The following is a 12,152-nucleotide window of genomic DNA, read 5'->3' as shown; positions in this document are numbered from 1 at the left end:
TACTAGAAAAATTTTACTTTTGACCCCCCAAAGTACCAACTAGATTCACTTTCCTATCAGAAAAGATACTGTTGAAGAAAATCGAAGCACTTTTACTGTCCTAAAAGGTGATGACAGACACAAAAAAAAATTAAAAATTAAAAAAAAAAACACACATCATTGTGAAATCAATACATTCATCGTTCCACTCAGAATCTAAAATCATCACGGTGGTAAAAAACACAACGCTTATCGGTAGGAAAGGATACGAACTTTACACAATGTACCTATATTATTGGAATTTTAATTTTAAAATTACATAATATTATGTATGAGCATATAATGAGTAATTTTGTTTTGCGTTTCGCCAGTTGAGATTGATGAGAACGATGACCCGCGTATCGACCCGTAGAAGATTCGCATTCGTCTGTAATCAATAACATAACTCAAACCCTAAGCTGCAGCCTACTGGCTGGTGGGCTGGTCGGTCTAATAATATTCTATTCTTGAGTGAACGGTATATAGGTACCGGTTTATATAGCCATATAGGTACATTAATACATTATATAATGAGAAAGGGGTTAAAAGAAATTAGATTTTTGTAAAATTAAAAAAAAAGTAGTTCATGACTCTTGTATTCTGTTAGTTCATTCTTTCAGACCTAACCTAATATGACATAACATTTTCAGAAAGATAAAGTAAATAAGCTATATACATTCTAACACCGGACAATATTTAGTACCTTTAGTGTTTAGTGTAATAGTGCGAATTTAGTACAATAAGTACTTATTTGGACTTATTATTATGACGTCAAATGTAGAGTGTAGAAATTAGTGATTGTTTTAAATTTTCTATTAAAAGTCAATAGAATAACACAATAATGATATTACATAATTTTTAACATAATTTTCTTCACTATACAATTATAAAATATAGTTATTATGATGAAACTTCACGAATAAAATTGCATAGCGATATAAATATATTAGTTTCAATTTTTTCTATTCTCATATTAACCAAAATTAGATAACTCAAAAGTGATAGGTAAAATAACTAAATTACTTTAAACATAATACTAGATACTATTATTAAATCATAATTCAAAGATTTTCAAAAGAAAACATTTTATAAAATTTATATCCAATGCACAATTATTGTACGCCTATATTGCTTTTATTATAATATAGGCATAGCAAGATTATATTTAAATATTTAGGTACATAATTTTGTTGATATTTATATAATAAACATTATCTTGGAAAGTTGAAAGTCCAAAAAAAAAACAAATAAAAAATAATTGATTAAACAAACAGTAAGCTGTTTAAAAAAAATATTATGTCAATTTTATATTGGAGATAATACAAAAATATTATTTGAACTGCGTAATCAGTTTATTGAAACTATATATATGTCTGCTGTATGATATTATGGGTAAGTGTGTGTAATGATTTATTGTGTTCTTTTTATTTTTATGTAGTAAACCAGCTATCATAAGTCACTATACCATAATTTATTTGTTGTACAATATTTGCCAAACTGGCTTATGACCTGCATATAACCAATATACCTATATTTTGTCTATATTATAATATAATAATAATATCGTAGGTAGCTAAGTCAATAAAAACAAAAAATCTGATTTAGGTAAGTTATAAGTTAATAGCTAAGAAATCATGTATAATATTATTTAACCCTACAAGTGAAGCAAAATATTAAATATACTCAATTAAATAAAGTTAATTAATTTAAATTAAGTCTTTTAACTACAACTTGGGTTAAACGTAATATTATAGTGATTCTGGAATTACAATTTTTTTTTTAATTAGGTAATAACCTACTTTTGTTAAAAAATCATCATTCTCGTTATTCTTATTGCACACTATTGTAGATTAAAAAATTAGGTACAATTTGTTTCTATTAAATTATGAAATAATAAAATATATTTTTTGTTATAAATAAAAATCGTTAACAAAAAAAATTTAATTTATTTTAAATTATTTTAACCACACTGAAGTCTGAAATGTTTAAGCAAGATTCTAACTAAACGTAGGGTACCATTACTATCACAGATTATATAAAAAATCATATAGAAAATATGTGGTACTATAAGTAAGTACCTATTATATTTAAAATTACATGGGCAATTTCAGCTAAGCAATTATAATGACCAATTAAATTAGTTAATTTATTGAGTTAATAAGAAAATTAACTATAACCTAAAAAGTTTTAAAACAATTATAATTTTAGCTACTTACTTATTTCCCACTATTTTCTAATACCTATTATAACAATATGTATTGGTAGGTAAATCGTACATGTATACTGCTATATCGATTTGTTAGTTGTTACTATTTTCTTATAATTGGGTGCTATCGGGATATTTGTATATTAAAGCCATTCAAAGTCATTCTAACGGTCGTACAAATAAAAAATCAATACACATATAAATACCTAAAGGTTTATTCAAAAAGAAATTATATTATTGATGAATATTTTCTAAAATATATTACAATTTTACATTTTATATCTAAACCCAATAAAGTGGAGTGAAACATATAGTTATTAGTTATTACCAACCTTCCTACAGTATAATATCTCCAAAACTCCTATATCTCGTCAAATATTAAATTAAATACTTACATAATTTTTCAAGTATTTCACATATTGTTTCCAAAATAATTTTTTTTTAAATATAATATATATTTTGTAATTAGATAACTCTCAGTCGGGTATCAGAGTACCTATATAGAATAATAAAGTTTAATTTTCATACAAATATAGACCTTCTTTTATAAAAATAATATGCATAAGAGACATAAGAGTTAGAATGAACATTAATAGTTTTGAAGTATGTATATCATATAGATACATCATGTTATATGTATGGATAAAAAAATTATTTTCACGAACTTCCGCTTATCTAGTAGTAAAAATGTAAAACCCGTCGTACTTAGGGCGTGACTATAGAACACATCGGTGACCAATCCCAACGCTACTATTGGTTCATACCGCAATACTATTCGTACACGCATTATCAAAAGTATCTTTTTCTCGTTTTTAATTTAATTTTAACCTTGCGGCTCACACTGTTTGTTATTTTGATTGGATCCTGGAACTTGACTAAGACTTTAGAAGTTATGGATAAATGGATAATACATTATTAATTATTATTTTATGCCGATATAAAATTTGAATTACGCGTATATAAATGAGTATTGTCAGCTGATCGTTATAATACTATATAATAATATTATGATCATCATGATGGGACTCATCGGTTGGTATAGGTATACATTGACTTTAGCATACTATGCAGTTTTTTTTTGGAAGGATGTTCGTCGTCCGACATCATGTACAACTCCAGTATATCATGTTAGATAATATCAAACCTCAGGGTGACTGTAAACTCAGCACAGTAATGTCTAACTTATACAAAATTAAAAAATCAATTTTAAACGCAACATACTCGTAAATATATAATAGGTAATTAATAATAGGTATGTTAGCTGGGACCGGATTTTTTTAAAATTCAGCTAGGGTATCTATTTATATATTTATATATATGGCTATAGGTTTTTACTTTTTAAAATCGATTTAGAAATCGATCAATATAAGACAACATTTTAGTATTTTTAGGTTCTCCCGCGTGTCTTGCTTGTATTACTTGTGGTTTATTGATAACGGAATAAATTTTATTCGGATGAGATGAATTCATTTTTTATAAAATTGTGCATCAAAAGCTTTGGCACAAATAATTTGGGCCGATATTACAATAATTGATATTTTTTATAGTTGAATTACCTGCACCACAGTGACGGTTTGAGTTTACAATCAAATTTTTTATGTATTACATGCATTATTGATGGGCCGAGTTTACTACGAAAATGTAATAGTTGGCAGAATTAATATTTGCTAACATTTAAATTTTCCAATCAAGACAAGGTGCAACTTATAGGTACCTACTATCCTTATACTTAAAGACTATAGTTAAGTTATAGGGTTATATCATAGATTAAATATACTAGTATATTTAATCTATGGTTATATACAGATTTTTCACGACTCATTGTTAAACTGCCTCGTTATTCAAAATTATAATATTTGATTAATAATTTAAACATTTAGGTATAACTTCTATATTATGTATTTATATATACAACCATACTATATTTACTTTTAGTATTATTATCATTTATCGTTCATCGCCTATTTATTTTAAGATCTAGTCCGAGGATTTTATTTGTGTTGGATTGTGTCGTGCACTCGTGTGAACTGTGAAGTATTTGGTTTTTTTAAAAATATTTTTGAATTTCATGAAAATAAGAGATCGCATAATTAACAATATGTTTATAGAGTATTAGACTCGATTGGCTGGGACCATAAAAAATACTTTTAAACTTTATTGCAAAATCCAAAACATCATCTTGAAATCATGCATTAACAGCAAGCTGTATAAGATATAAAAATGGCAAAAATATTACAACAACTATTATTTATAGCATATAATTCTATAAATAATATTATTTCGGCGCATAAATTAGGTAATATCATGGATAATAATTAATAAATATTATGTACTATGTACTATGTACTCTTTATTAGGTATGTTATTACTAATCCTTATAATATAAATGAGATATAATTTTGATATTATAATGTATTAATAGTAGGTACTATTTTTAAATATATTATAATCTTATTCTTTATTTTCTAAGTATACCTCTGGGCTCTGATCAAATTCAAAATCGAATTTATATATTATATTATGTAGTATGTTTAGTACATTATATGCTACACTATATGCCTAGTTTACTATATTATATACAATTTATTTCTGATTTATTGTTTTGCTTCAAATGCACTTATTGCTAATCACAAAAACACACAGGTAATGTAATAATTTTAGATTATATGCAATCATTTTCGTATTTTTTATTTTACTTTTTAGAACACTTATTTGAATACTGCTAATACCTGGAGTATGTATTTATTTTTGACTAAAATTATGAATAATTTTATGATTGATATGCGTGCCTAGTTTAGCATTTATCTGTAGTATCATAATGACGCAATTATTATAATGATTCAAAAATATTGTTTTGCTTATGTTAGTTAGGGACGTATATAAAACTCAATATTATAAATTCATAACTTATTTACTATATCATACAATTAAACTTCATCCATCTACTACTATATATTATATAGGTATCATTCAACAATAATTATGGGGTTGGTATTGTAGGTAAAGATAAAGCTTACTATAAACAGGATAAAAAATAAAAATATTATATAAACCTATTTCCAAATGCATTTATTGATATTATTGATTATTGGATACTATGGTGCAGGTTTTATCATGTATATTATGCCAACAAAACATTTTCTACAGATTTAATCTATTCTGTGATATAGACATATCGCGTATTATACTTGACTATAATAGTTTATACTATAATATAATAAAATATAATACATTATAATTCCATTATATTATATTTTATATATACATACAACCTATGCGTGGTTAAATCCGTACATATTTTAAATTCGTATTTTTTTTACACATTTTTTAAAATAATGAATAATATAATAGCTATTTATGCCATGTATATACCTAATAACACAATGATGAACACCATATTATATTGGGAAATTTGAATATTTTCGTTTCTTATAAACATAATATACTTGATATTATTTCAATATTATGTAATAACTAATAAACCAGTCTCTATGTATAATACATACTTAAATGTTTCTCTATTTTTTTTTTCTGTTGAACGCACTATAATGTTGATTGGTAATTGGTATGTTACACTGTTATACACAGCACCTGTATACAATGTAGCCAATACAAAAACATATGTATAATATTATTATAGCAACAGTGCACTTTTTTATCTGCACTCATGCGTGATGACGTCAAATTGTGAACTTTCAATTGACTTTAAAATTAACTATCAGAAATTAATTTTGTAATTACAGAAAATTAGTCAAGGCTTTTTTTTTTGCGTAGGTTATATTTCGACGATTAAAGTATTAGACGGGTGGCGTGAAACGAAAATCGATGAAATTATATTATAATATTCTGAACTCGAGCGTTTGGATTAATCGCGATTATTTTTATGCCAAGCGAGCGAATTCCCTGGGAAACCGGCGCATTATTCTGTCGTGTGTCGCTAACCCTATCCGACTACATGACGAACATGTTCAGTGGGACCCATTATCTTCTTGAAGAATAAATAAAATATACGTATGCTCGTCACCAAGTCGGTCCTCTGACATCATCTTTCGACACAATATTGAATATTTTATTAATTATTTTTCTTAAATCCCCCTAGTTTATCTTACGTTTAGAAATGACTACACATTCCTACTATATATAATATCTATTCGTGCGACATCAATACTTTGAGAGCCACGGCCGCATCGACAAATACAATATAGGTACTCATAATAATTATAGGTACAGCCAATACCTAGGGTAGGTCACATCTCTAAAACAGACTCACACCTGTACTACAAGTATCTATATAAATATTAATTATGGTAATTGCATAGATGTGGTCACTTCCCGTTTTCGCCAAATAAGTGTACATTTTCTACACCAATACCCATTTCCATAAAATGTATACTTTTTTCATTTCCATTTTCCACCAATACCAGTTTCCACCTAATGAAATATTAACTACGTTTCAACCAAAACAATGCCTACTCTTTAAAAACATAATACTATAATAGCTATAATACAGTATAGGTACATCTAAGTTAATTTAAAAGACTAGGTGATAATATTGAAAAACAGTATAATATTTTACATTTGAATTTTTAAAATAATAATTATTTATAATTCCGTACTGGCACTGAAATTGTGAGTTTTTTATAATGTAAATAATAGTTTTTTTTAATTAAACAATAGAATTTAAAAAAAAAAAAAAAATATTTATGTATAATGAGTTTTTTTAATTTTTAACTGTAACATATTAAAGGCACTTTTTAATAATTTTTTTTTAAATATAACAATAATAATTATAATATTATACAACGCACATTTGTATGATACATTTACAGGTTGTAACAGAAAGAACTGACTTTTGTAATAACTTTTGTTCTAATCAATACTTTTTTATTTTTTTTTTATTTATTTATCATTAAGAGACCTTAGCGCTACATGTATAATTTAAATTTTTCTTATGTTTATTTTTTAGTACTGAAAATTAAAATTTAAAATTTAGGTAATTAAAATTTTTTTGGATAAATTCAAAATAACCAATTTGTGAATCTGATTATAAAAACAATTTTGATGCTAAAAATATTTATCTAAGTTGAATAGTTTATTTTTAGAATTTTTTTAATTATCAATATTTTTTTGATTATATTAATTTAGAACGTATTAACTTTTTTAAAAATATGATTTTTGGAAACTTTCTAACTTGAGTATATTTCTTAAATTATTTACTCATCATATAATATTAACAATTTTTGTCATATGTTTATAATTGGCAATAATTTTTTTTTTAAAACGACTAACAAGGACCATCATTCCTACTTTGGCATATTATTATTATTATTATTTATTAATATTACAACTATAAAATTATAAGTGTTATAAATATTACTGCTATTATAAATTGTTAATTATATTATTTAAATGTTATGTTTTTACTATATGTTTTTGTTGTAACATTTAAACTCTTACTTGTTAAAGAGTTTTTTAATTTGCTGAATCTTATACTTAATCTATTCAGCTTCAACATATTCTGAATGACTGAATTGGGTTCACAAGTGTATAATATATTAATATATTAATATATTATATAGTTACGGTACCAGGTACCTAATGTAGTAATGTAAAAATAGTATGTGCGCGCAATATATACATATTTACTTATATTTACTTATATATGATTTAATATTTACACATATTGCGTACACACTCTAAATTACTACCTTCTTATACCTTCGTATGTATATGTTACAATTAAAGTGTTGAATCAGTTAATTTATGAAATAACTAGGTAATGTATAAAATAACTAAAGCTTGTAGGTAATGTTTATAATTTATACTTTAGCTAGTTATTTTATACATTCCCTGGCATCACTTCGTTAATGTGTAAAATTGTAAATAAAAAAATATCATGATAAATAAATATAGTTCTAACATTTTCAATAATTTAATGAAACATATTAAATCAGATAAGATTGAAGTCGGTAACCGCAATGTACATTTATCGTGTTAAGACAACTATACTCTCGATCCCAGTTCACAGTATGTTCAGAAAATTTGTTAGCCGTAGAAACTGTTCCAAAATTTGGAATTCATTTAATGAAAGTATCACATTAAGATCTGCGGCAACTGCGCAGTCACTGGGAACTGGTCAGGGGTTTTTTAAGTGCACTTGTACCAAAAAATGTGACACAAAGCTATGTGTTTGTAGAAAAAATGAGGTATTGTGCAACTCTAAATGCCATATTGGCCATACATGTACAAATAAATAAATAATATAACTATAATTAATTCACAATTCAGTAAAATAAAATATTTTAATATATATTTAAAATTTTAATGTATTTTATACTTTAACGGATATCAAACTTAAATTGTATAGAATAACTAGATATTCTATGAAATAACTAGTTAAAGTACAATTTGCATGTATTATTTCATACTTTAACTAACATTCGTAGGTAATTCATGAACTACCTAGTTATTTCATAAAATAACGGAATTCAACACTTTAGCTGTAACATATATATGTACACCACGTAAATACATACATATATATATATGTATAAGGATTTAACTATAAAGTAAATTACCCTAATAATAAATAAATATTTTACTGTTTTTCAATATTTTATAGTATTTTAAATGGACTTACTGTAATACGACTTTGAATAGTAAAAAAACTGTTTTGGCGGAAACGCGTGATCATTATAAGAATCTTCTCGTCTGGCGGAAAAGTGAAAGTCACACTTTCGATCAGAACGGTCGCGGGTGGGATAAAAAAAAAATAGATACACTTTTGCCTTTCAGTCCGCCCGTCGTCGCGCCCGCCACCGTAGCAGTGGCGGTGTGGCCGTGCGGGTGACCGGCCACCACCGGCACAGCCCCTATGAAAAATCTCGACGGAAAATTTCGCGACGAGACGTCGTGCCGGACCGGACCGGCCGGCAGATGGCGTCCCATCTTGTTTACCGCTGTCGCGCCGCCCCGTTATCAAGAACTGGATGCACTCGTTGGCGGCGGCGACGGCGACGATCGAGGCCACCGGTCTATTAATAGTAATCATATCACTCTCAGGAAGTGCGCGTGTGTGAGCGTACGTGTGCGTATAAGTGTGCATTTGTGTGCGTGTGTAACAACAACTTGTTGCTCGCCGCCGCCGCCGCTGCCGTCGTCGCTGTTGCTGCCGCCGCCGCAACCGCAACCGCAATATTTAGTAGTAGTCTCCGATCCGTGTACGTTACGCGCGCTCGTCGCACACGCGTTAACACGACGACGTCGTATAATAATTTATAACACAATAATAATAATAATAATAATATCCCAAACTGACAACAGCCGTAAATTATAATCACCACCGATTGTAGTCTTAATAATAATTTTTTTTCCTCCGAGCCGCGTCACAATTATTATTTTTCGAAAAATTTTGACAAACGCATTCGTACGTGCGCGCTTAATTCAGTTTTTTTTTTTTTAAACATTAATTTTATATTATTCTTCTACGCGATTTATCATCATCATATAACGAGGTGTTGATAAAATATAATATTATCATCATCAGCTGGTGCTGGTGCTGCTGCGGCGATCGGTCGGTGTTTCAGCACGCTCGTTTCCCGCCGCCGACGGCCATTTTCTAGGTTATGTTTAATGATAACCAGTTGTCCGAACAGTGATAATATTTTATTATAAAATACACGATCGAGACGGACCTGCGGAACGACCGTCGGTTGACGGCTACGAATCAAATGCGTTATCGTTTGGCCGACCAGTAAGTAAAATACATTGGCGGGGTCACCATGACCGTTGTAGTTCTCGAGTTTTATTCCGTATTGTTTACTTTTATCGTCTTATAGGTATAAGCGCTTACCTAATATTTACGGCCGACGTGTTTTTTTTTTTCATATGTTATTGCGATCGACCCTCCCCGCAATAAAAAGATGTTTCGAAATTTTGTTTTTAGCCGTTTATACTTTGATTTATAATTTACTATTATACGTTTTTAACACATTTTACCGCGCTTACGTGTGTGTGCATATTATTTTTAAATATCATGACGTGTGTATAGAGTAATATAATACATCTCACGGCGTTCGTGACGAGACGGATCAAAGAAAATAATCGTTTTGTATTTACAGGTAGGTTATTCGGGGCGTGCTTGCATTCAGAATTAATATCGGTCCGCCAATGATGTCAACCCGGACGCTGCTGATTCTGACGGGTAAGCGTTTTAAACATATTTTTAATAATAACAATATAAATACATAATATTGTTACATATTTAATTTATAATTTATATTATATATTATATATGTATATAATATACCGTTGCTTACACAGGTGCTCTTAATATGTCGGTATAAAGATCTATAGGTTATAGGTAATACCCTGCACCATGTACCTAGGTAATTATAATACAATTATGAAACTGGTTTGCGTCTGTCGTGCATTCGAGTGGTCTGCCGCTCGCGTTTGAATTACATTTTTTGAAATGGTTATGCGTATCGGCTGGACCCCGCGCGAGAGTTTTTGCGTGCGTCACGTTTTCCGCATGACATCTATATATATTGCGTCGATTTCATTAATATTGTAAAATAATAATAAATTACCAATAACAATATTGTATTTTAGTTGTGTCTTTAAATGGCTATTATTAACGATAAATAAATAAATTGCGTCGCACCGCCGGTGGTGTCCCTTCTATTATTTTGCTGTGTCTCCGGGTGCAATTACACACGCACTCACTCACGACGTTTCGTTGACCGATGACCCGTCCATTAATATAATAATAATAATAATAATAAAATAACAATAATATTATTTGGTTTTCACTCAATTACGCGTCGGCGGTGTTTCGATTTTCGGGCCGATGACGAGAACGACTGTGGAACGCGATTGTCGTTAATTATTATTAATTATTATTATTTTTATTACGTCGTGTTGATAAAATAATTATTAAATGATGGATGCGCCACTCGTCGTCGGTTGTGAGGGAAAATATTGAAGCGTGTGCCCATGATATTAAAAATATTGGGAACGTGACGAATATGACGAACCAGCAGTGTTTAGAAACGATTTCGTATGGGGCTTTTATTTAGGCATGGGTATTATCATATGGGTGTAAGCGTATCGACGGCAGCGTCTATAATAGTATAATAATATAAGACGTTTGGGTATAGAATTATATTACACGGGCATACTTTGGCGACTTCGGTACAGTTTGGTAGCAGGTATCAGTACCGTGGTATCGTCGGTGGCTCGTCTATATTGCACGTTACGACTTATTTCGCGGTCTGTATATGCGCGTACAATGTCCGTCCGACAACAACACACGCGAGCGATCGGAGAAACCTATTCGAAAAAAAAATTTAACAAAAACTGAATTGAATTTATCCCCGAGCACACGTGCCACGCCACGACCAACACACACGACTACACACCACACCACACCACGAACAATCTTGACCGTGACATTTCGGCGGAGGCCACCCAAACAGCATTGAGAGCTCGAGGCGCCGCCCGCATAGGTTTTTTAATACAATATTACAAAATAATATTATAATATTTTACTATTATTTATTATCGTATCGTATGGTTATGGTATTATAATATTATCATCACGTTATAAAATATGTATTATTATAGTGCCTATGTTATCGACGATGACGGCATTTAGGCTTTTTTTTTCACACATTGCGCTCCGCCGAAATTACGTAATTCTGATACAAAAGTCCACCTTCTCTCCCCGCCGCCGCCGCTCGTGCGCGTGCATTTGTGTGATGTGTTTACGCGTTCTTCTTCCCGCCCCGGTCGTTTGGTAATTACACAGTAATTCGGGCACGTTTCCGAAGGTCAACGTGTGACACTCTGGCCAGCGGTGTTTTTACACACATATACCCACACATACGTCGTGTCATACGTACAATGTACATCAATACTATAAATT

At 29.5% G+C, this 12,152-nt stretch overlaps 1 protein-coding gene across 3 annotated transcripts in view; it reads left to right on the top strand.

The window, feature by feature from the left end:
* The window catches only part of LOC100160617 (receptor-type guanylate cyclase Gyc76C), a 64,133-nt gene that overhangs the window by 7,071 nt on the left and 44,910 nt on the right, over nt 1–12,152 (top strand). The window contains exons 1-2 of one of the 3 annotated variants that reach the window (XM_001945580.5): nt 9,428–9,977; nt 10,345–10,427. The gene's annotated coding sequence lies outside the window, so the exon portion shown is untranslated. Of the gene's footprint in view, nt 1–9,427; nt 9,978–10,245; nt 10,265–10,344; nt 10,428–12,152 lie in introns of those variants that run through there. The other 2 variants (XM_008184711.3, XM_029490993.1) reach the window with 2 other exon arrangements.

Source organism: Acyrthosiphon pisum, chromosome A2 (genome assembly GCF_005508785.2).
Source record: "Acyrthosiphon pisum isolate AL4f chromosome A2, pea_aphid_22Mar2018_4r6ur, whole genome shotgun sequence".
Lineage (NCBI taxonomy): Eukaryota > Metazoa > Arthropoda > Insecta > Hemiptera > Aphididae > Acyrthosiphon > Acyrthosiphon pisum.
This window is presented reverse-complemented; position numbering and strand designations above follow the sequence as displayed.